Below are 26,744 nucleotides of genomic sequence, written 5' to 3' on the forward strand. Positions count from 1 at the left end.
TATCAGATATACTGAGACTGTCCCCGGGTAGGCCCATGCATTGGTGACACTTGTAACCACAGTCATATGCAGCATCTTGAGTAACCAGAAAACACAAGATAACTGGGGAACTTACAACCTCCAATGAATGCCTTAAATCCAACAGCCAAGAACCCAACCAAGAACAAAAAACAATGGTGGCCACATGAGTTTGCCCAATGTTTCTCTATACCCCCTCACCTGGAGCACAGAGCAGGAGGATCCACAGGAAAGGAGCCCAGGACCCCATTTCTGAGAGCTGAACTAGAGGCTGCTCCTCAGGGCCCCTGACAAGCTGCCTTTAAGGATGCTCTAAGCAGCTTGGACCGTTGCCTAATGACCCAACATGCAAATCAGCTCAGAAAAGTTTGGGTTGGTGCTCAAAGGGGACACCTGCTCTTATTTCACCCAGTGGGAGTTGGGGCTAACAAAACATTTCCTAGGGTAGCTCAAGCATGTCCCAAGGGATTTTGTGACTTTTTCTATTGGATCTTTGCCTGCCAGTCTACTTGAGATACCATGTGGAGGAGTGTACTGGGGCTGCCCTGCCATTTGGATATGTTATTTCAGAAATACTTTTGATTATTCAAAATTAAAATTTTCTGTCATTATCAATAATCATGCATTTTAAATTGTTATCATTGTGAGACAGAGAAAGCAAGTTGGGTGGCTTTTATGAAACTGGTTCATATGGGAAGGGGAAGTTTGTTCCACTGAGTGAGTGGTATTTAAAACAAGTCTATAAATGTTATCATGATCTGGAAAGGATGAGGGGAGTGAGTATGAAACCTTGATGAAGACTGGAAAACTAAACTAATCAAGGAACTTGCCTCAGTGTGGACAAGGCAGGGTCTCTCCATCTGCTTAGTCCTGAAACCAATGCTCTATCCACCAGAGTCCCTCAGGGGCAGAAGAGTCATTGTAGTGGATCCTATTCAGAGTGGAGAATAACCATCCCCCAATTCCTGCTGGTTCCATCTGCCTTGCCACTGGAAACTGAGAGCTAAGGAACTCCATCTCCTCCTACAGCAAGAGAGGGTGTCCACACCAGTCAGCTGGCACTCTCACCCCCCAATAGGTGAAGGTTTTCCCCCACCAAAACCAGTCTAAAATGTCTGGAAGAGGGAACTGCATCTTCAAAAGTGCGGACACCAACAAAAGGCTACAAGGAACTTGAAAAGCCAGGGAGCATGATGCCAATCATCACTTCTCCATGAGCTCCACTCCAGGATTCTATTCTGTTACTTGTGATGGAGTTCAGGGCCAAAGAGGTCCCTCTACACTGCTTCCAACTGTGCACTTGAGTCCCTGATTACTCAGTTCTATTTTTCATTGATATTAACATGCATATTAGCTCTACTTAACCAAAAGTTTTCTTTTATCACTCTGAGGGTTGTTTTTATGTTTTTAAAATTTTATTTTATTTTATTTAGACTAAAATAAATTAGTGGTTTCCCAAAGGATCTAGGTAGAATTACAATAATGGTTTTTCTACACCTTAAATCTACATTTTTATAAACAGTTGAAAATGAACACCTGAGAATTCCAGCTACACCTTAGGGCAAAGGAGATGAAGAGTGGGAACTTAGATTAGTGTGGTGAGTTTGAGTGGAAAATTCTGTAACCCTCTTGTTTTTCCTAAATAATTAAATTAGGCTTACCTAGCTCTATTCCCCTAGAAGAAAGTAGGAATAATGGAAGTTGAGTATTCCTTGAAGAAACAAAGAACATTTTCAAGAAATTTAAGAAGTTTTCATACTTCAACCTTTCAGATGTCTAGTAGATATCTCTGGAAAACAGGGCAAGCATCAATTTGTGGATTGAAAAGAAAGATAAAATATTTCAGAGGAGCCGGTATGCCATGAGGAAAGTCCTGAAAAAATTCACCTGAACCCTTGGCACTTTTGTGCCATGATTAGGGTTGGGACAATCCTTGAGCTTTTCCCCCTCCTACAACTCTGGGTGGAGGAGGACAGAAACAGAGGTAGGAAGTAAAAGGCAGACGATTGGGGCGAAATTTGCATTTTTTTTTTTTTTTAGGCCGCCAAGAGGACTGATCATTAAGAAGCCTGTAGAAAATAGAGACAAACTTGACCAATTTAAATTGTCCACTGTCCTGTCCTCTGTCTTCTACTCTTTCTCCAGCAACCAAGCGATAAAAAAGACCTACTAAACACAACCTGCAAAGACACAGTCCTCAGACTCAGTTCTGAGGTGGAGGTAGGTAAGGTAATGATAAAATGCACCCACATGTGTTTGGAGCGATCAAGAAATAATGAACTATACCATATTTTGGCAAATAGAAGACTTGGATAAAGCAACCCCATCAAGGATAAGTAATTTGAAGTGAAGTAATATTGAAAAATTACAAATTTACCATGGGAGAGGGCTATATGACTGACAAAAATACATAGCAAGTAAATAATACATTAGATAACTCCTCTGAAAATGATGTACTCTAGTAAAACAAAAGCATTTTCTCCAGCAAATGATTGTAAAATTAGAAGACACACCAAAAAAAAAAGCACTTAAATTTATTTTCAAGGATGAGATAATTAGCAAGAAAATAATAGGTAAAATAAACGTGTCTGGCTACAGGTACAGGATTTAAAAAGTAAAGCAGAACTAGTTATTATAACATAGAAAAAATATAATCAGGTAAAGAAATAAATGGAGTCAAAGACACATAAGGTAAGCTTAGTAAAGGAATAAAGTTCAGAATAAAAGGCAAAAAAATCAATTACAGATAATTATAGAAAGGACAGAAAACAGGCGCCCAATATACATGGATAGTTGATGTGTTTTAATTATAGAATTTAATAAAATAACATATGAAATAAAATGTAATAACATAATGACCAGAATGTCAATATGTTTAAGTGAAGATATGTTAAAACACCCCACCATAACATATATATGAATTACATATTTATTAAATATTAAAAGATACATCTATAAAAATTATATAACAAAGAATTTATATGAATATATATCTGACTTGGTATTTAAAGAGACTATTTGTAAGCCAGAAGAAAAAGGAATTCTAAAAGAAACAAAAAATAAATATATAAAGAAAGCAACAGAAACCTAATATAAAGTTTCTAAGTAGAAGTTTTAAATCAATGTCAAACATAAAATTATACACTGAAGAAAATCAATACATATAAAAATAAAAATAGACTATAACAAAGACATCTCACAAAATGATAAAGAAAGCAAATTTAAATTAGAAAAATAATCCATAAAATGAAAAATTAATAAATTACACCTCACCTAAATTGAAGTTTTTGATCTGAAAAGAAATCTCTCTTGTTGTAATAAATTGAAAGTGGACTTAAGCAATTTAGCAAATGAACTCTTGAGCAATTATCTCAGAGAAATAAAACATTATTATACAGAAACTTGTACACAAATGTTCACAGAAGCTTTATTTATAGTAGCTAAATCAAGGAAATTACCCAAAAGTCTTTCAGTAAGTAAACAGTTAAATAAACTGGGGTAATCATATCATAGAATACATTCAGAAATAAAAAGCAATAAACTATTGCTATACCCAACTTTGATGAGCCTCAAGGGTATTATATTCAGCGAAATAAGCCAATCTCGAAATGGTACTTATGGTATGATGTCTTCTACGTGGTGTTTGCCAAGGGTTAAGGATGGGGTAGAGAAGGTGAGGGTGGCTGTAAAAGGGTAACACCAGGAGTCTTGTGGTGATGATTTAGCTGAGTTTCTTGATTACAGTGGTGGTTATAGAAGGCCACATACATGATTCATTCACATCGAGCTACACACACATAAACACAATCACATAAACAAACAAAAATTGTGTGCATGTGTAACTTGTGAAAACTGAATAAGTTCTATGGATGACACCAATGTTAATTTCCTGTCTTTGGTATTGTACTATGAAAGATGTCAAAATTGGAGGAAATTGAATGAAGATGCATGAGACTTCTGTATATTTCTTTGCAACTTCCCGTGAACCTGTAACTATGTAAAAACAAAAAGTAAAAAAAAAAAAACCATAAGCTTTATTACTTGAAAACCTTGAAAAAAAATGAATTGCCCTTTTCCATGAAATAATTGGCAAAATCTTAAAGCCTTATGCCTCCCTCTGCTGGTGGGAATGGAGGGGGATGGAAAAGCCCTTACTTTGGTGGCTGCAATGTGGATTTCTACAGACTTTCCTAAGTAATCTCTGCTCACTTTTGGAGTGAAATTTAGAATATGTATACTTGTTAACCCAAACTTACTACTAAGAAAATTGCCTATAGAAATAAAAACTCCATATTGTCTAAGGAAACATCTGAATGCCTATCAGTAAGAGATGGCTAAATAAATTGTGCTATTTTCATATTATGAAAAGTCATACAAGTTTTGAAAGCGTTAATTTCAAACAATTGATCTGTTTATTATACAATATCAAGTGTAAAAGCAGAAATGCAAAATGTGTTTTATAACACATAATCCAATGTTTGAGAACCTACAATAATAACGACAGAACTATAGCATACACAATATAGCAATTTTTTTCATATATTAAATATGATTCACATTTCTTGGGGTGACTATAGTTTTCTCACTAATAGAAGCACAGTAAGTTGATTGAACCAAAAATCATGATACAATTGTATAGGGCGGAAGTCAGAGCACTGGTTCTTAAGCTCAACTCTAGGGAGAAACTATTTAACCAGCCTAATATGCTACATACAGTTTTATTATTGTCTAACTGACTAGAGAAAGAGAAATAGTCAACCCCATCCAGCTCTAGATCCTGTGCCACCTACATGGTGGAGAAAGAAGCAGAGACACTTGCGATGTTAACAGTCCACAGACATAAGCTCACTAAAGCACTGAACCCTAAGCATAGGAGTATAGAATGCTTCTCTTCCCCTATACCTTACCCCCATATTATTAAAGGCCTATTTCTAGCACTTCCCTTCACTCAATATATTTTATCTGGCTATCAAGTAAAAATTATAAGGCATAATAAAAGACAAAAAGACACGGTTTGAAGAGATCAAGCAAGCGTCGAAACCAGACATGGCAGGGATGTTGTAATTTTTAAAAGAGGAGAAATGTAAACTGAAAGATGAAGATCCCAAGAAAAAGCAAAAAAAAAAAAATGCTAGAGATGAAAAAACAAAACAGAACACTGTAACAGAAAGGACTGGGTATGGCTGAGAAAAAAAGAGTCTGATTTTGAGAGTATATTGACAGAAATCTCCAAAAATGAAAAGAAAAGAGAACAAAGACTGAAAACCAAAGGCCCAAGAACTGTGAGACAGATACAAAAGGTGTTACATTGTTTAACCCTTTTTCTCTTTAGAAAAAAAAGTACACTTTTCTACCGGCATTCATGTGATTTTACATGAACACATTCTTTGTGGATGAAGCAAATCTGACTGATTTTCAATGTGAAATAAAATATAAAATCTATTCTTGGAATTATTTCTAAACAGAACTTGTCTCTAATCCTAATATAACAGAAATGTATATGATAATCAGTATTTAATAATTTTTTGTGTGGTAAATTTCAAAAATTTATGTTTCGAGAACAACATAAAGTGGAATATCACATTCCACACAAAAATATCACATTTCTCTTCAGGTTGTCTCGCTAGGCTTGTCTTTGTACAAGCAGCAAACTTTGCAGCGACCTGTTGGATTTCGTTTGCCTGATGTTGGTGGTATGCTCTTGGGGAAAGGTATTCCATACAGGTGAAGAGGTATGATATCATCAGAGCAAGGGTGACCTGGAAGACTTTGCTGCCCTGGCTTGTGATGCTTTAACAGTATTTTTTTCAATCCATGTCAGTCTGAAGTTTACATGGCTAATCGTGTGCTCAGGATTATCTTTCTTGAACAGGATGTAGAGGTTCAGTCAGCACTGTAATGTTTAGAAGGTAGTGAAATACTTCCTTAGACCAAATCTTGTGCTTTCTGAAGAAGTGAGCATCAAATCAGCTGAGTCCACTGCTCCCATCTTCTCATTAGGGTCCACAATGACATATGGCTTCTTAGTTTTCTTTCCATTTCTGTTGTCTGCTTCAATCACAGTATCATTGTGGAATGTTGGTCACATTCTCACTTTCTTCTTGAGGTAAACACCGTAGTTGCAAGTGCTGCCAGCAAGTGCTGCCAGCAAGTACTCTTGGGCAAAAGGCAAATAGGTTAACGAACACGAAGAAAAAGGAGGAGGACGGGGTGGAGGGGTGATAAAGGAAACAGTATTGACTAAAAATATTTCTAAATTAATGTCAGACATCGAACCACAGATCCAGGAAGATCAGGAAACACCAAGCAGTATAAATGCCAAAATAAGCAAACAAGCAAAACAAACAAAGAAACAAAACAAAAACAAAAACAAAAAACACTTGAGCATATAATTTTTAAACTATAGGAAGTCAAAAACAAAGAAAAAGTATTGAAAAGAGAGAGAGAAAGAGCATGAACATAAGAGAAACAAACCTTTTGTATAGAGGAGCAAATGTAAATATTGTATCCAACTTCTGTGAAACAGGAAGGATTCTTCACTTCAATGCAAGCAAGAGGAGAGGAGAGTGACGTGTTTTGTGCTGAGAGCAGAAAACCACCAACCTAGGATTCTGTTTTCTATGAAATCATCCTTCAAAAGGAAATGATAAATGATGGCTTTCTCAGACAAACAAAAATTTGGAAAATTTGTTGCCAGTAAACATGCTTTGTAACAAACAGAAAAAGAAAAGTTCTTTTGAGAGAAGGAATATAGTATAGGTCAGAAATTTGAATTTGCATAAAAGAAGAGCATCAAGAAGAAATAAGTGAAGGAAAAATTAAGGAACATATTTTTCTTATTTTTAACTGATATAAATTTTTTTTCAAAATAATAGTAATGTGATTATTATGCACGCTGATGTATACATTTACATATATAAATACATATACACATATATGCATACTTATTTATACTTACATATAAGTGAAATGAATGACAATAATGCAACAAATGGAAAAAATTAGGAATACTTTGTTATTATCAGGTACTCACATGACCTATGAAATGTTATAGGAGTATTTGAAAGTGGGCTTGGATTAGTTGTAAATGTATCTTGAAAACTTCAGAACAACACTAAAAGTGGTGAAAAAATCTAATATGCTAATAAAAGAGAGAAAATAGAAATGTATAAGATGCTAAATTAAAACCATAAAAAGGCAGAAACAAGTAGAAGATAAAAATAGAAAAAAAAAAACCCAAGGACAATAAATAGAAAACAGTGAAAATATGGTAGACATTAATCCAAGGCATCAATAATTAGTTGGAGCATCAAGTGTCTAAATGTACAAGTTAAAAGACATATTATTAGAGTATAACAAAAAGTAATATTCAACTCTATGGTGTCTATAAGAAATCTAAATATAATATTAAGGCACATATAGATTGAAAAGTACATGAATGGAGAAAGATATACCATGCTAATATTAATCAAAAGAAACCACAAGTAACTATATTAATTTCAGAAAAGAAGATCTCAAAGCAAGGAAAGTTATCATGGACAGAAAGAGCATTACATATGAAAAAGGGGCAAATTCTTCAAGAAGACAAAGCAATGCTTAACGTATGTGAGCTTAACAACAGACTGTCAAAATAAATGAGGCAAAAACTGATAGAACTACAAGAAGATACAGCTGAGCCCATGATTATAGTTAAAGGCTTCAACACTTCGCTATCATAAATAGATAGATCCAGGGGGCAGAAAACCCATAAAAACAGTCAAACTCAACAACACTATCAATGAGCTATGTATAATTGCCATCTGTACACTATTTTGTACAAACACATATTTTTTCAAGATCACATGGAATATTCTCTGTGATAGACTTAATTCTGGGTCATAAAACACACAGTAACATATTTAAAAAAAAATAGAAATCACTCAGTGCCTTCTCTCAAACCACAATGGGATTAAAATATAAATCAATACCAAAATGCAGACAATACCCAAATATGTGGAGATTAAACAGCACACTTCCAAATAACAAAAGAGTCAAAGAAGAAATCTCAGGAGAAATTTTAGAAGATTTTGATCTAAATAGAAATAAAAACATGACTCATCAATATTTGTGGAATACAGCAAAAGGAGGTGCTGAGAGGGAAATTTATATTATCAAATGTATAAATAAGAAAGAAGAAAAATCTAAAATCAGCAATCTAAGCTTTCACTGTATGAAATTAGAAAAAGAAGATCAAATTAAATCTAAATTAGGCAGAAGAAAGGAAATAAATACTAAAGCAGATATAAAAAAATTGAAAACAGGAAGTCAACAGAAAAAAAACATTGAAAGCTAATACTATGAAAATACAAATAATATTGGTAAGTCTGAAGCCAAGCTAAGGAAACACAGAAAGCACACACATTACTAATAGCAGAACTGAAAGAGGGGATATCACTACAGATCCCACGAAGCTTAAAAGTATGTTATAGTAATATTATAAACAATGCTATGACCCAAACTTAATATCTTTGATGAAATGGACAAAGTCTTTGAAAGAAGGAATCTACCAAAACTAACTAAAAGAAATAGACAGTATAAACTGGCATACAAATATTTTACATATTTAATAAATTGAATAAATAACTAACAACCTTTATAAAAAATAAAGCACCAGATTCAGATGGATTCAATGGTGAATTCTATCAAATATTTAAGGCACAAATTCTTCAAATTCTCAGTCTATTTCACAAGATAGAAGCAAAGGGCATACTTCCTAAGTCATTCTGTGATGGAAATACTAGTCTACTAACAGAACCAGGCAAAGACGTTACAAGAAAATAGAACTACAAATATTTCTCATGAACATAGATGCAAAAATCCTCCACAAAGTATTAGCAAATTGACTACAACAATGTATAAAAAACACTGTACAATATAGTATGCCAAGTTGGATTTATGGTATGAAATCCATACCAGGTATGAAAGGCTGATTCAGTAGTTAAAAATTAATTGATTTAATCCAGTGTCAATTCTTGTGTATCCAACACAATTGAGCATCCAGAGAATGGAATATTATTCATTGCCTAAAATAAACAAGCTATCAAACCATGAAAGAACACGGAGGAAATTTAAATACATATCACTAAGTGGAAAAGTCAATCTGAAAAGACTGCATATTATATTATTTCAACTATATGATATTCTGTAAAAGACAAAACCATACAGACAGTGAAAGGATCAGTGGTAGTTAGGGATTTGGGAGGGTGGGGGATGAATGGGGGAGGTGAACAATTTTTAGGGCAGTGAAACTGTTATGTCTGATACTACAAAGATGGATATTTCCTATTATACATTTTTTTTTTTTTGGAGTGGAAGGAGACTACTGACACTCCATATTTATTGCTTACATTACAAGAATTAAACAAAAAAAGCAGAGACTAGAAAATCACTTTCTGAAATTTCACAATCACCAATTTGCAACAGAAATTGAGGCATAATATTTATGCTAACAAATATGTTGGATGAATTATCACCTCAGCACATAACTGCAGATGGATACTCCTGGATTTTCACTTAATCCGTTAATCAATGATGAACACTATAAAATGAAAGGTGACATACTTGTGAACTAAAATCACAAGAAGAAACTCTCCAAGATCAATCTTAAATGAGCTGCTATTCCAGTAAGCCATAAAGAGCAGTAACAGGCAATATTCATTTAACAGTACGAGAATCTCGATGACAAGAAATCAGGTATTTATATTCCTCTAGAGACATTTCTTCTCCACCTAACAAAGGCACTTGACATGCACTGAAATGGATAGTTAATTCAGGTACCGCCCTGGGCAACTGTTACCCTCCTAAAATTAGATGAAGTGGTGATTAAGTTCCAATTAGTTCTCCCAAATAAGCCTGAAACACACATGAATAGATCATAAGTTCTTTATTTTTGGCAGATGATATAACCAAAGAAGAAAAGTTAATGTTGGTATCCATGCTGAATTGGCTGACTTGAGCAGTCAAGGATACTCTCTCTGCACAATATATTCCTTGATGACTATGTAATGTATATATGATTATAGGCAAATTAACCTTTCCTATAGTTTCAGGTATTAATATTCATTCTTCTACTTGTCTTTTCTTACTTTTTGTTCTTTCCCAAAACCTTAGATGACTCCTCAGGTGAATTTGTGTAGTTCTTTTCCACTAGTATGTTTCTGGCACAGTTGTTGATATGTTTAAAGCGATCTGGTCCTAGCAGAATCCCTCCATACCAGCGTGATACTACCACCATGACATTCTTCACATTCAAAATCTCCATGAGATGAAGAGACGCCCACCAGCTGCTGTTTCCCCATAATCCTCACAATCCTGTAAGAAAGTCTGTTTATCCTCACAATATATTCTGTAGGCGGAGATGTTGTGGGTGGCACTAGCTATTTTCTTATTCTCATACAATTTGGAAGGAACCATTTTCACCTGTTTGGGACAAACTACTGGAGCCAAGTGTGCCTGAAAAGTACTTCTTTGGTCTGTAATAGGAATGCCATGATCAATCGGAGGTAATTCTTCTATTTCTACTTCTGTCCGAGTTTCACTGATATCAAAATCCAGTGCTTTAACCGAACCTTCTGGCTGACGTGCTAAAATGAGATCATCTTCACATTCAACCTCTTCCTCTTCAGTTTTCTTCTTTACATCTGGGCCTGGTTCTGTCGTCTGAGATGTTTGTATTAGAACATCTCTTATTTTCTCCACCCACAGGTAAAGAATACTTTCACCAATATTCTGTATATATATTTCCTCGAGGCTATTTGATAAATCCGCGCATTCTAGCCCTTTAAGCCAAGGAGCATTCAACTGGTAGATAAGTGGAGCTGTACCTGAGTATTCATTCGGCAGCATCATCTGCAAGCAAAGCGTCCATTTGGGGTCATCTATATCGTCGCTAATTCTAATACAAAATATTTTGGCACAGTCGTCAATGACACACCATTCCTCGCCATAAATGGCTGCCATTGCTTCAATTTCCTCATTCTGCCTCTGGTCGCTGCCTGCGTCTCCCTCATCCATGTGGCCCAGGGACCGGCCCTGCAGCCGCCGCCTGCCGGTCCGGAGCGAGGGGGCGGGGCGCTGCGGCTGAGAGCCGAGAGCTGGCTGCGGCGCGGCCGGACCGGAACCGCAACTCGTATACATTTTTCAAAACCTATAAACATGTACGACATCATAAGTGAACCCTAATTTAAACTAAGGAACCCTAATCTAAACTCTGGGTGATAATGTTGTGTCAATGTAGGTTCACTATGGTGGGGAATGTTGATAACTGGGGAGGTTTTGCCCGTGTCAGAGAAAGATACGAGAATCCACATCTTCCAAAACTACTCTAAAAATGAGCTCTTTAAAAATATAACTTCTTAAAAAATAATTAGTTATTTCCACTATCTAATATAGCAACTTGAATTGTGGGAAAATGAGTAACAGTGAGAGATTTGTCACGTTTTCTTTTATTATAAATCAATTATTAAAAATATTATTCTTACAAAATAATCTTTTTTGAATTTCAGAGTATTGCTATTACCAGTAAAAATTAATGATAAACCTTTAAAAAGTCTGCCTTGTAATTGGTTATTTTATCTCAAAATCTGTCGCCCTTAAGTATCCAGAACACGTAAAATTTTGTAAGAATTCTTTCATCAGAAAAAGACTTTGAAATTTTCTCATACTGTCAATAGACTAGGAGTATAATATTCTTAATTCTAAACGGGAATCTCCCCCTTCTGTATATTAATACACCATGCCAAAACGTTGACAACAGCAGCAAAGTGGATCACTCCACACTGGACAAAGATAAGAATTGATAAAATTTGTAAGAACAGCCTACGTTTAGATCCAGGTGGGAAGCAGGCCACTGTGGGTCTCCGGTCTTGGCCACATTCAACTACATGAGGACAGACTTATATAGATCTGTTTTCTTGTAGTTCAACTTCCTTGTCAAATTCTGTTTGGGGGTCCATAAGTGTAAAAGCACATTTTTTATATATGTGTGTGTGTGTGTGTGTTTGTGTGTATATATGTAATAATATATATTACATGAAATCAACCAGAATTGTGTTTTAACTTCTTTGTTTTATTTCCAATGAACAACAATCAAAAACATTAAAGTAAGACATAATAGGTGAATGAATTGTTTGGTGGTCACTCTTACTTATAACGAAATAATAATGAGACAATATCTTCATTAAGAAAGTGGAAATGGTGACTCTCTGCCTTAAGGGAGCAGGGGACTCCGGGTTGTAAACTTCCCCTCTGTCTTGATCTTTCTTGTGCAGGAGTTATATATATATATCATATATATAATGTATACATGATATATATAAAATATATATCATATATAATGTATACATGATATATATATGTTTTTTATATATATGACTTGGGAAAGAAGAGTTTTGGCAGTGGAATTTTTTGTGTCCATTAAGCTGGATTCAGTGTTGGTAGGGTGGAGTGTGATCCTATTTGTAGGAGATTTGGGGGCTTATCAAGGAAAAAGAGGTGACCACAGAGTGGCAGTAACACACGCATTTATTGGGTGAAACTTTGAGGGGCTCACAGGGACAAGTCCATCACAGCAGGAGTCTTTGCAGAGGTGAAGGTGCCAGGTTGCTATTCAGAAAGGAAGGGAAATGAGAAAACACGTGAGGAAAGGGACGCTGGCGAAGGGGGCTTGTGTGTCTAGGTGATGTCACACAGCAGCACGATGGGGACACCCTGGGTCAGAAAGCTCCAGAGGACAGTTGCAGTTTGGGGATTTTATTGCCTGGATCTTACCTTATTTATTGGCAGCAGGTGAGGTTTCCTGGCATATACAAATCAAGCAGTGTCTAAATGGCAAGAAAATAAAATTTGAGGGCTATTTTTGAAATAATTAGTTGTGTAAAATTTGAACTTGATGGTAGTAGTTTTAAAATAAACCTGCAGTTTAGCAATACACAACTTCGAGGGCAGTAAACAGAGCTTTGATTCATTTATATATCGCTGTTGCACATCCTGTAGTCTTTGTTCTGTAGACTGTATCAACCTAAACTCTCCAAACCCATAATGCTTTGCACTAGAATACATACCCATGTGTGTGTTTCCTTCCCATACCCAAATGGAGGCTCCTTATAGCATTGATTGTGGTGAAGGATTCATGGGTGTGTACTAATCTTCAAACTCATGAAACTGTGTACATTAAATATGTACAGTATTTTTTTTTGTATGTCAATTATCTCAATAAAATGGTTTTTAAAATCTCAACCAGCAGAGATTTTTAGCCTAGTCCCAAATGCAGATTGTCTAGAGTGGATTCCTGGCTTCAAGGCACTTGTAATGAAAGCTGGTTGTCTTTTCTAAATAACTATAAATTGTCACCCGGAAGAAGTAAAATTCATGGCTAACCATTCTGTGTTACAGGTTCAGAGAAGGCTCTGTGGGCGTGTTTATCCTCCAAATTTATATATTCTCTCTAAACACTGGGAGACATTAGTATGTTTACATGTCTGACTTCTCTGGGTCATCAAGACCCCATTTTTGATCTACCTAATATGAATTTGTATCCAAATGTTTAAATTCTTTTTCTTTCCTTTTACTTAAAGTAAATACTAAAAAAATCCTGCAGAGGTACTCAACCGAACCATAAAAATGAATTTGGGAATCATGTGTTGGAGATGAAGGCTTTTTATCTGTAAATGTTAAACTTTCTGCTGAGCCCGACTCATCCACAGACTAACTGTATAAAGTGAGACAATAATTCCATTGCCTACCTGAGCATTCCCCACCTTAAAAGTTTTTAACTTCCTCTAAGATATCTGCTCTAGGCTCACTCTGGAAGACAGGATCCTCTATCTTGAAAAGAAGTTTTTCTCAAAAACCAGAGCTTGTTTGGAAGTTTAATAATTTTCATTTTTTTAAATGTGAGATTTGTCTATTCCACCTTGTAAGAAAATTTGATTTGCCAGACAAATGAAAAGTGGAAAAGTCAAGAAGAGTTTAGAGATAGAATCAAGGACAATAGCATTTTAAACTGTGGTTACATCTGTCTTTGAAATAAGAATTTGTATAAATATACTGAAATGACAAAGTAAACAATTTTTTTGTATTTTTAATTTAGATAAGATAGTTTACTTGCAGGAAAATGGAGAATATCAACTTAGAATTCTCAAATCCAATGTTTTTTCTTCCAGTTTAAATAATTTCAAGAATCTATAAAATACTTAGATAAACTTTAAAAAAAGAAATTTTAAGAGCTTCAGAAAAAAACAAGAACCAAATTATATCCCTTACACTAATTTCTGAAATCAACCAAAATTGTGTTTTAACCACTTTGTTTTATTTCCAATGAACAGCAATCAAAAACATTAGATAAAGTAAGATGCAATAGGTAAATGAAGTGTTTGGTGGTCACTCTTAGTTACAATGAGATAATAATGAGAAAATATCTTCATCAGAAAGTGGAAATGGTGACTTTCTGCCTTAAGGGAGCAGGGGACTCAGAGTTGTAAACTTCTCCTCCGTCTTGATCTTTCTTGTGCAGGAGCCGCGGGTAGCTCACTGTTTCAGTGGTCTTTAAGCAGCAACAGTCCTCATCTTTCTATAATTCTGGAATTGTTCATACTGGCTCTTCTATAACACTTTTTATGCCAAATAAAAAAAATAAGGATCAGCAATAAAATAAAAAGAAATAAAATAGAATAAAATAAAATAACTTATGAACTCCTGGAAGTAGTTATGGGATAAAATTATAAAGTTTAACAAAAAACTAGAGCCTACAACAACTTACTAAAAACTAATTTAGTCAAATTTTACTCTTATTTTATACTCTTGCTCTCACAAATTAGGAATTTTCTCAACCCAAAGAATGATTGCCTTTCTTATATTCTGGAATCCTAACAGCCATAGGTGAAATTTGAAACTATGAGAATTTATACTAACCAGAATATCCTAGGAAATCTGTTATACAAAAATTAACTATTTAGAGTAAAATAGAAGGAAAAACTTGTTGATTCCATGGAAATAGTTAACTGAATATTTGCTGGTCAATAAAGCTAATCCTAAGTATGCCCCTACATAACAGTGACATCATTGTTTCTGGATTAATGCTAAGTTTTCAAGATTAGTTAAAAGCAATTTGCCTTGGATTCAGACTCATAGTATTGGTCATAACTGTAATTCAACTACCACCAGAAATTGTAGAAGACAACAACAAAAAAGAAGAGATAATGAGAAATAGGTTATGAAATGTACCCCAATGTTAACATTTGTGAAGGAGAGGGGGTGTTTTATGAATATCCATTTTCATAGCACTGATATCTTCAATTTGATAAGCAAATGCAAATCTTTAAACCAGAACTTGGAACAGGGTAAATATGGCTCTCTTGAATTTGACCTGACTTCACCCTGGGGTTGTATTGACATAAGGACTAGACGGAGGTACACACAGCAGAAGTAATGAAAAATTATAATGTCAAATTTTAGATCCTCCTAACTAAAGCAGCTCAGATACTGTATAAAGATTTTTTTAAAAGTTATGTGAAAATGCCCTGGAACTGTTTCTGGGCTGCCTAGTAACATTCTGGCTGTGGTTGGATGGCTGATTTACCCCAGCTGGAGGTATCAGTACTGTACAGCTGAAATTTGTGGGCACTCCCCTCTGCAGTTGTCACCAAATGGCTTATACTTTTATTTTCAAAATCCACTTGTGATTCTAAGAACTCTCCTTTTCTCTCACAAAAGGCAGTTGAGGCAAATCAAAGACTTTTGGGATAAAATGTTATATCCGCTATGAAATGACAAAGTCTATTTAGATATTTGCAAACTGAACATTTTCACCAATTGCTGTGAGCCACACTCCCGCTGAGTATAGCTTGTGTAGAGTGAAATCACAGGCATGTAAGTGGCGGTTTGGTATAACTGGTAATGGAGAGGTAGGAAGTTAAAGAGTGGGAAAATACCAATTTATGAATATTACCAAATATTATCGTGTTAAAAATATAATAAAACCTGCTAATCCTAACATATACCCAACTTTTGTAGCCATGAGTATGCCTCAATTTTTTTGCTGTTAGGCTGACTAAATCTCATTGACAAATGCAGGAAACTCAGGGAGGATCAGAATGCACTTTCAAGGTAGCTCTCTCTTCTGTCATGTCTAGTTGCTCAGAGATCACTTTGATCACCTTCATTCTTCTGCTTGAGCCATGTGAAATAAGGCTGTTACAGTGATGGGGCCAGAACCATCTGGATCTTTCTGCAAATTATTCCCTTCAGTCATCTAACATCTACCTGTGAAGCCAACTCAGAATCTGCCATGCAGGCTTCCCATGCAAACACCTGTGGACAGCTGGGCCATCCCAAATAGGAAGGTTTGTGTTTGGAGCTATACCACTGTGTGAGGACCTTGCAGACCCTGTTCACAGCAATAAACTCCAACATCCTCAGCCTCCACCTTGCTGAATTTAGGTGTGAAACCTGTCCCTGACCTGCTGCCACTGAACTCGCTTGGGACTCCATAGAATTTGTGAGAAATTATGTAGATAAGAAGCCATGGAGACTGGCCTGGCTTCTGCAGGTACCAATCCAAATAGGTGTTTTCATCACTATGCAGGAAGCTCTGACTAGACCTGCAGGAGATGGAGGCCGGCTGTCCAGGAGGGACAGGCAGGGAGAGTGGATTCTGGATCATCACAATATCCCCACTGGATCCTAAAATAATAACAGTGAGAAGTACATTACATACAAACATTGTGAGACATTTTTATAATTTAGCTTTATTGTATATGTTAGGCTACTTTTTTGTGTTTGATTAGATTCATACACTACATTTATCCAGTATCCAAAAATGATCCAATAATTAAAGGCACAAAGTGGCCTCTTTCTTTTTGAAGTTCTCAACAGTGCACTATTCTTTTTCCTTGTAGCTTGTTCTTAGTTCTTACAGGTCTAAATATTAAATTCCCTTTGCTGAAGGGCAAGACATCTGCATCTGACATGTGAACAGAACACAAGTGGGAGGCAGTAGAATCCCCAAAGCTCACCCTCCAGTCCCATTCTCCTCTCTTCTGTGCTTACCAGGGACCCAGAGCATCAGCAGTCCGAGGAGCTGAGCAGGGAGCCTCATTGTGAGAAGGTGAGCTGAGGAGTCCTGATCACTCAAAGCAAGGTTAGAGATGAGCTTTTATCTCAGGTTCACAGGGGAAGGTCTTCCCTAGGGTACAACATGCAAATCCCCTGGTGAGTGCAGTAGTGAAGAAAGATCCAGTTGGGATCAAAGAGTGGGCTTCTTATGTAAGCAAAGTGACAGAAAATATCTTTTGTGCTGGTGAAACCAAAATAAAATATTGGTGTTGTCTGGCTTACAAGGGTGACATTCTGAAATACTATGAATCAATGTGGAAGACAGTGTGACTGCAGCCTGTCACTCTTCACAATTCATATGCTGCTGATGCAATGGAGATTCTTATGATGAAGATGTGTGTCAATCTCTAGGTGGTGAATAAGCTTTCTTCTTGGCTCCACCCAGCTAATTCTTAGGAGGAAATAGCTCTCACTAACTCTGGTGCTCATTGATAGAATGTCTCCAAGTATCAGGATGAACTTGAAACAGTTCTAGAGTTATTTGGCTGTAGTAGGAAGACTGATTTCCTGCAGCTTGTATTTCACTGTAGTTGGTATTTCTGGGCACTTGGTTCTATAGCTGCCATTAAATGGCACTAAATGATGCTCCAGTGAATAAGCTAGCTGTAAAGCGTGCTTCATAAACAGAGTTCACGGGAAGAGGAATGCATATTCCATTCCATTGTATCTAATAAGTGTCTTTGTCTTTGAAGGCAGGAAGGACCTGGTAGGCCTTTATGGATTCTGGAGGCAAGAAATTCTGTACCTTGGAATACTGTTCTGGCTCACTGACTGACTGATACAAGAGTCAGCCAGCCTTGAGTGGGACGGGGGCCAAAAAAAGGGCTCTGCAGCAGGTTCAGCCTGTAGCAGCCCTGCCTCTCAGGCCAGTGCAGATGCAGATGAATTGGACAACACAATAAACCATCTGGACATAATTGACGCTTTGAGAACACTCCACTAGCACACCAGATTGCATAATCTTTTCAAAACATTTACTAAAATAGACCATATTGTTACCAGAAAAGGGGATTTTGAACCAAACTCCAAGAGAGGATTCTTGGATTTCATGCAGGAAGAAATTCAAGGAAAGTCACAAAGTGCAGTGAGAAGAGATAGTTTATTGAAAACTACTCCATTACAGAGTAAGGCATCCTCAGAAAGCAAGCAGAGGAGCACACCATCTTTATTTTAAGTTTTTCTTATATAGGAGTGTTGTCTATGTACAGACTAAACTAAGCTGTGCCTACATGCGGATGAGCAGACATTATGACAAAATGTATTATTCTGTTGATTTAAGGGAAACTATTCTTGACATTCTAGTGTGTGAATACATCAAAGCATACCTATAGTTATTTTGAAAGCACATACAGTTATGGGATTGGGACATCTGGACTTTCCACTGCTGTAGAAGTGTGTCCTTGCAGGTATCCTTAGGCTGTTTCCTCAACTATGAACATCTTATGACCATGGATCATGGCTGGCAAGGAATGTGCCTTGTTAGTCTCAAGATGGAGCTGTGTTTAAAATGGCATTACTCTGGCTCTCCTAGTTTTCACTTTAATATTTTGAGCCACAAGATATTTTGATAAAATTAAATAGATTCAAATTATGCAAAATATATTTTTGAAATCAAGAAAATTATATTTGAAATTCACAACAGAAAGTCATAAGAAAAATCCCCAAATATTTGAAAACAGACTAACAAAATACTAAAAAGAAATCTGGATCAAGAAGAAACAAAAAAATGAAATAAGAAAGTATTTTGTACTAAAATACAACATGGAATATCAAAATTTCTGGAATGTAAGAAAGCAGTCAATGCATAGCATTGAACTTACAGCACTAAGTGGGTATATTAGTAAAGTATTAAATCAATCAGCTCAGGCACCTGCCATACCTGCCATACTAGTAAAAGAAAAATTAAAGTAGAAATCAGGACCTTTTATGCTTAGAAACATAGGAAAGTGATAAGCACTGTCTAGTGCTTATTTTATTTTCTAGACATCAGTCTGAAAATAAAAACACATATTAGCAACTTCACAAAAGTCTGAGAGTGGATGGGCAGAATGAGTAACTGCTCAGAGGGAATGAGAAAGCAGGGAAAGTCAAAACAGGATCAGTATGCAATATTATTATGGACTGTAGATATGTGAAACTCCATGAGCTTTGACTTGGTGTTGTGGTTTGGATGTTTGATCCCTGCAAATCTTATGTTGACATGTAATCCCCAGTGTTGGAGGTTGGGCCTAGTGGGAGGTGTTGGATTACAGGGGTGGATCCCTCATGAATGGCTTAGCACCATTCCCTTGGTGATGAGTGATTCCTCATGAATGAGTTAGTTCACAGATGATCTGGTTGTTTAAAAGAGTCCAAGTCCTCCCCCTTCTGTCTCTCTTGCTCCTGCTCTTGCCATATGATACACCTGCTCCCGCCTCACCTTCCTCCATAATTGTAAGCTTCCTGAGGCCTCACCAGAAGCAGATGCTAGCACTGTGCTTCCTGTACAGCCTACAGAACTGTGAGCCAATTACATTTCTTTTCCTTATAAATTAGCTAGCCTAGGTATTCCTTCTTAGCAACACAAGAACAGACTGACACACTTGGTCAAAAGATAATAGTCATGCAGTACAGGCAGCTTTCCATTCTTCTGGTGATTGGTGCCAGTGAGGGTCACTTGGCAAAGGCATAAAGTGCCCTGAAGGTCATCAGTGGCAGCAGGTGATGCCAGGACATGCTATGGTCTTGCCACAGTATGTTTAGTTTTGCTGTAAAGGAATACCCGAGGCTGAGTAGTTTGTAAAGAAAAGAGGTTTATTTGGCTCATGATTCTGCTGGCCGGAAGACTGAGTGTCTGATGAAAACCTCAGGCTGCTTCCACGCATGATGATAAACAAAGGGGAGCTAGTGTGTGCAAAGATCAGGTCAGACAGGAAGCAAGAGAAGGAGAGTGGAGGTGCCCAGCTCTTTTTAACAACCAGCTCTCTCAGGAACTAGTAGAATGAGAACTTCCTCTCCCTCCAGGGAGGGTATTGATATATTCATGAGGGATCTTTTCCCGTGATCAAAACACCTCCCACTGGGGCCGACCTCCAACATTGGGAATAAAATTTCAACATGAAGTCTGGGAGACACAAACATCCAAACTACAGCTGGTCTCCTCCCAGTGATATGAGTGAGTTTCCCTGCAGCCTTGAAAGGCAGTTCGTGTAGAATGCTATCTCTATTATCTTTGTGGAGTGGGGAGATAAGTAGAAAATAAAAGATAAAGAAAGTTGGAAAAGTGGAAAAATACCAATCTCTGAATATTACTAAATATTTTATGCTTAAAAATACAGCAAAAATTGCCAAACCCCAAAATGTATTCAACATGTATTGCCAAAAATCTGTGTCGATAGGCTGGCTGTTAAGTTGACTAAATTATATAGACAAGCATAGGTAAAATCAGTGGGATTAGCATGGGCTTTTATTCACCTTTCCTTTCTTTTATGCTTGTTTACTCCGAGGGCACTTGGATCCCCTTATTCTTGCACTGTTTATGTAAGGGCCACGGCAACTGATGGGCATAAATAGGGGTGTCTTAGCTGTAGCTGAGGCTCCCATGGTCCAAAGTCAACAGCTACACCTAGCACACCACTTATTTATGGTTATGGGAAATTATTCCCTGTTCTGCAGCATCATGCACTGACACAGACTCAGATAAGCTGCTAAGCTGCTTCTTGGGCAACAAGAAATAAGAGCAACTGGGCTAGAGCAAGCAGGAAGGTTTCTGTTTGGGGTTGTATCACTGTGGGTGGAAGTTGTGTACTTTGCGTGCAGTAATAAAATCCTACATCCTCAGCCTCCACCCTGCTGATCTTCAGTGTAAAATCTGTCTCTGACCCACTGCCGCTGAACCTGTCTGGGACCCCAGAAAACAGGTTAAAAAAAGACTTTATAGGTCAGGAGCCATGGAGACTGGCCTGGCTTCTGCAAGTACCAGCACAAATAGGTGTTTCCATCACTGTCCACAAGGCTCTGACTAGACCTGCAGGAGATGGAGGCCGGCTCTCCAGGGGTGAAGGGCAGGGAAAGTGGAGTCTGGGTCATCATAATATCGCCACTGGATCCTGAAATTAGGAGAGCAAAATGCAAGGATATAAACAAACATTAGGAGACATTTTCATTGTTTTTCTTTTGTTATTTATTTCATAATAAGTCATTTTCAGTTTCTGTCTTATTTTGATTTCTACCTTAAAATGTATCAATTTCAAAAAAACACAAAAAAAACAAAAAAAACAGAGATTTGCAAAGCACAAAGAAGTCTCTAGATACCACCTACATCATGACCCTCTTTCTGTGTCAGAATCTTCACCAGAGCAGAGGCCCTTGTTTCTTCTAGAATCTTACTCACTCTCACAGATTTAAACCTCACATGGCTCATCCTGGAGGATAAGGCGAGCACACCTAACACATGGGAGATAGAGGGGCCCCCAGAGCTCACCTTCCCACCCCATTCTCCTCGCTCATCTCCTTCTCTCCTTCCCAGGGACCCAGAGCACCAGCAGCCCCAGGAGCTGAGCAGGGAGCCTCACTGTGAGAAGGTGACCTGAGGAGTCCTGATCAGTCAAGGCAAGGTTAGAGCTGAGCTTTTATCTCAGACTCACAAGGGAAGGTCCTCCCTTGGGGACAATATGCAAATCCCCTGGCGAGTACAGGAGTGTAGAAAAAGCCAGCAGGTACGGGGGAGGCATGTTGTGTGAGCAAAGTGACATAAATTTATTTTCTCTTTGGAGGACACCTAATATATTAATCCATGAGAAGACTCAAGTCCAACAACCTTGACTGAGAGAAAATAATGTGTCTCTTACAGATGGAGAAGTAATAGCTTGAAAGGAGTCGGGCACATTCCTCAGCCCCGGGATAACAACAAACAAGCCCAGTACAAACACATCCCATCCCACCACATATCGCCATATATCTCTCAAACTTCCTGAGCCCAGTACAAACACATCCCATCCCACCACATATCGCCATATATCTCTCAAACTTCCTGAGCCCAGTACAAACACATCCCATCCCACCACATATCGCCATATATCTCTCAAACTTCCTGAGCCCAGTACAAACACCACCTGGAAAGTCTCCGATAAGGAGACAGCTGTTCGAAGTTTTACTAAAAGCATGGGAACCAAAAGAATTCCTTTGTTCCCCTGTAACTTTCGGGCTATAAAAAGCAAACACTCGCATTGTTCGGGGCCCTCTTGTATGCTGCGAAATGGAGGGTCCAAGTTTGAACTTGTAGTAAAGATCCTTGCCACTTGGCTTTGACTCTGGACTCTGGTGGTCTTCTTTGGGGAACAAACGGTCTGGGCACAACAAGCTCAGTTTAAAGCAACAGGAAAATGGGAAATAATTTTAAGTCTCAGTAAGTGGATATGAAATTCCCGGTAGCTAGTTGTTACAATCAAAGGATTTCTAAGAAAAAATTGCCTTGAGACAATGGGTCACAATAAACAAAAGCTAATTTTATATATTTTTTTCTGAATGGTGCTTGGCAAACTTTGCATATTGAAACTATCCTCACAGGGTTAACAAGAATTATATGGTGGATTCTAGGCAGAAATAGAGTCATAATTAAGCATTAAGCAGGTTGTACTTTGCTCCACTTCCTTGTAGCCAAATGCCACATAGCACTCCATACAGATCACTTGCATCCCCATTGTTTCTGTAGATAGGGTTTCTGATCTAAGAATCTTAAAGCTTTTGTTTAAGAATTGATTTGCATCCCCATTGTCCCTATGAATAGAATTACTAATGTTACAATCGTAAGGCTTTTTGTTTAAGAATAGCTGAGGCACTTTACAGCCTGATTTCCAGTAGAAGGGCTGAGGTGAACCAGTTCGAAGACCTCCGCAGAGGAACCAACTCACCATGAAAATGTAGTTTCTTCATTTCCATGACTCTGCCCTACTTTATTTGACCCATCAACTATCCGCAAACCTTGTCCCACTCCAAACTCCTTAAATCCCTAGTTCTAAACTCCTTATGAAGGCAGATTTGAGGCTTCCTCATTTGTCTGCCCTACTGAAAGGAGCTGGGCACATTCCTCAGCCCCGGGCTCAAAACTCCCTGAGCCTAGCACAAACACATCCCATCCTCCCATCCCACCACCATATATCTCTCAAACTCCCTGAGCTCAGTACAAACACCACCTGGAAAGTCTCCGATAAGGAGACAGCCGTTCAAGGTTACTGAAAGCGCAGGAATTTCTTTGTTCCCCTACAACTTTCGGGCTATAAAAAGCAAACGCTCGCATTGTTCGGGGCCCTCTTGTATACTGTGTAAAGGAGGGACCAAGTTCGAACTTGTAGTAAAGATCCTTGCCGCTTGGCTTTGACTCTGGACTCTGGTGGTCTTCTTTGGGGAACAAACAATCTGGGCATAACATCTGGGGGCCCGTCCGGGATTCCCCAAGCCCACCAGACCCCTGGTCAACGGATCTGCTAGGATCGATCTACTGATAGGTGAGCTGGCTCGTCTCCGTTTGTCTGTCTGTGTCTGTGTGTCTGTTCTGAATCTGAATCTCTGACTCGCGAGGTCTGAAACTGAGGCTGGCACAGTCCTGGCGGACGCGCTATAGGACAGCCAGTGGAGACCGGTGGGAGACGTCCCCTGGCTCTCTTCTGATTTAAATTGCGATCTGAGTTGCCGGAGCGGGTTCGCGATCCGGGCAACTGTCTGAATTGCCCCGGTCCCCGGGTGCGCGCCTGCTGTCTGAATTGCCCCGGTCCCCGGGTGCGCGCCTGCTGTCTGAATTGCCCCGGTCCCCGGGTGCGCGCCTGCTGTCTGAATTGCCCCGGTCCCCGGGTGCGCGCCTGCTGTCTGAATTGCCCCGGTCCCCGGGTGCGCGCCTGCTGTCTGAATTGCCCCGGTCCCCGGGTGCGCGCCTGCTGTCTGAATTGCCCCGGTCCCCGGGTGCGCGCCTGCTGTCTGAATTGCCCCGGTCCCCGGGTGCGCGCCTGCTGTCTGAATTGCCCCGGTCCCCGGGTGCGCGCCTGCTGTCTGAATTGCCCCGGTCCCCGGGTGCGCGCCTGCTGTCTGAATTGCCCCGGTCCCCGGGCTCCCGGCTTCCGGCGCGCGCTCCCGGCCCCGGTCCCCCGGGTTCCCGGCTTCCGGCGCGCTCCCGGCCCGGTCCCCGGGCTCCCGGCTTCCAGCGCGCGCTCGCGGCCCCGGTCCCCGGGCTCCCGGCTTCCGGCGCACGCTCCCGGCCCGGTCCCCGGGCTCCCGGCTTCCGGCGCACGCTCCCGGCCCCGGTCCCCCGGGTTCCCGGCTTCCGGCGCGCTCCCGGCCCGGTCCCCGGGCTCCCGGCTTCCGGCGCGCGCTCGCGGCCCCGGTCCCCCGGGTTCCCGGCTTCCGGCGCCACACTTCCGACCCGGTCCCCGGGCTCCCGGCTTCCGGCGCCACACTTCCGGCCCCGGTCCCCGGGCTCCCCGGCTTCCGGTGCCACACTTCCGGCCCCGGTCCCCGGGTTCCCGGTTTCCGCCACACTCCCGGCCCGGTCCCCGGGCTCCCGGCTTCCGGCGCGCGCTCGCGGCCCCGGTCCCCCGGGTTCCCGGCTTCCGGCGCCACACTTCCGACCCGGTCCCCGGGCTCCCGGCTTCCGGCGCCACACTTCCGGCCCGGTCCCCGGGCTCCCGGCTTCCGGTGCCACACTTCCGGCCCCGGTCCCGGGGCTCCCCGGCTTCCGGTGCCACACTTCCGGCCCCGGTCCCGGGGCTCCCCGGCTTCCGGCGCCACACTTCCGGCCCCGGTCCCCCGGCTCCCGGCTTCCGGCGCCGCACTCCCGGCTAGCTATCAGTAATAAGTCAGATCAGATTTCCTCTATTGGGATTCTAACCCACATTCCTTTACAGGAAAGGACTACAAATCGTTACAGGATGGGCAATACCCAGAGTACTCCTCTATCTCTCCTTACAAATAATTTCAAAGAAGTTAGAGCAAGGGGCCATGATCTTGGTATGGAAATCAGGAAAGGAAAGCTAATTACTCTGTGTCGCTCCGAGTGGCCTGCCTTTGATGTGGGGTGGCCACCCGAAGGGACCTTCCGACTTGCTGTCATCACTAGGGTAAAATCCAAGATTTTCCTACCTGGACATGCGGGCCACTTAGACCAAATCCCATACATCCTCATATGGCAGGACCTTGTTGAAAACCCGCCTCCTTGGCTGTCCCCTTTCCAATTAGCCTCTGAACCCTCTAAGGCACTGGTTGCTCGACCACTAAAAACCAAGCAACCAACTGCCCCCTCCCATCCTGTTCTACCTGATAGCGGGGACCCACTGTTCACAGAACCCCCTCCGTACCCCTCCGGGCCCCAGGTTCCGGCCCCTCGGGCTGAGTCGCGGGAGAGAGCAGGCGGAGAGGAGGCGGCCGCCACTCACGGGCCTGCTGAAAGAGAAAGTAACTTTGAGGGGCCGGCGGGGCGGACGCGAGGGCGCACTTTGCGGACTAGCCCCCCCCAGCCGCCTGACTCCACGGTGGCTTTACCCCTCCGGGAAATAGGACCCCCAGATGACACAGGAATCCCCAGGCTCCAGTACTGGCCATTCTCCACCAGTGATCTGTATAACTGGAAGACTCAGAGTGCTCGGTTTTCAGACAACCCCAAAGATTTACTGTCTTTACTGGATAGTGTCATGTTCACCCACCAGCCCACTTGGGACGATTGTCAGCAGCTCCTCCGAATCTTGTTTACCACGGAAGAGCGAGAGAGAATACAGGTAGAAGCTAGAAAGCTGGTCCCGGGGGACGACGGTCAACCGACTGCCAACCCCGACCTCATAAACGCGACCTTTCCTCTGACCAGGCCGGCATGGGACTACAATACGGCAGAAGGTAGGGGACGGCTACGCCTTTATCGCCAGACTCTAATGGCAGGTCTCCGGGCAGCTGCTCGCAAGCCCACTAATTTGGCTAAAGTATATTCTATTCTGCAAGAAAAGACAGAGAGCCCAGCCACCTACTTAGAAAGATTAATGGAAGCTTTTAGACAGTACACCCCCATAGATCCAGAGGCTCCAGGAAGTCAGGCAGCTATTGTAATGTCATTCGTAAATCAGGCAGCCCCAGATATTAAAAGAAAACTCCAGAAATTAGAAGACTTGGAAGGAAAGCGGATTCAGGACCTCCTTCAGATAGCCCAGCGGGTTTACAATAACAGAGATACTCCAGAAGAAAGGCAATTTAAGGCCACTGAAAAAATGACCAAGGTCCTGGCAGCAGTAGTACAGAAAGAGCATCTACAGCCAGAGTACACCCAACCCAGGCGGCCCCCCAGGCATGATAATCTGAAAAAAGACCAATGTGCCTACTGCAAGGAGGCTGACCACTGGGTAAGAGACTGCCCCAAAAAGAAACAACGAGGACAGGGACCCCCTAGGTCTACACCTGTACTAGTCACTCAAAATGAAGACTAGGGAAGACGGGGTTCAGATCCCCTCCCCGAACCTAGGGTAACTTTGCAAGTGGAGGGGTCCCCAGTCCAGTTCTTGGTCGATACGGGAGCACAGCACTCAGTCTTAGTTAAAACTAATGGAAAATTATCCTCCAAGTCC

General features: G+C 40.3%; 1 pseudogene and 1 gene segment (V, D, J or C); both read right to left on the reverse strand.

Annotated features, from left to right (window-relative positions):
* LOC105481121 (immunoglobulin kappa light chain-like) overlaps positions 1-26,744 on the reverse strand; it is a 290,214-nt gene that overhangs the window by 179,259 nt on the left and 84,211 nt on the right.
* Positions 9,830-11,100, reverse strand: LOC105496033 (protein IMPACT pseudogene; annotated as a pseudogene).

This window comes from Macaca nemestrina, chromosome 13 (genome assembly GCF_043159975.1).
Source record: "Macaca nemestrina isolate mMacNem1 chromosome 13, mMacNem.hap1, whole genome shotgun sequence".
Taxonomy (NCBI): domain Eukaryota; kingdom Metazoa; phylum Chordata; class Mammalia; order Primates; family Cercopithecidae; genus Macaca; species Macaca nemestrina.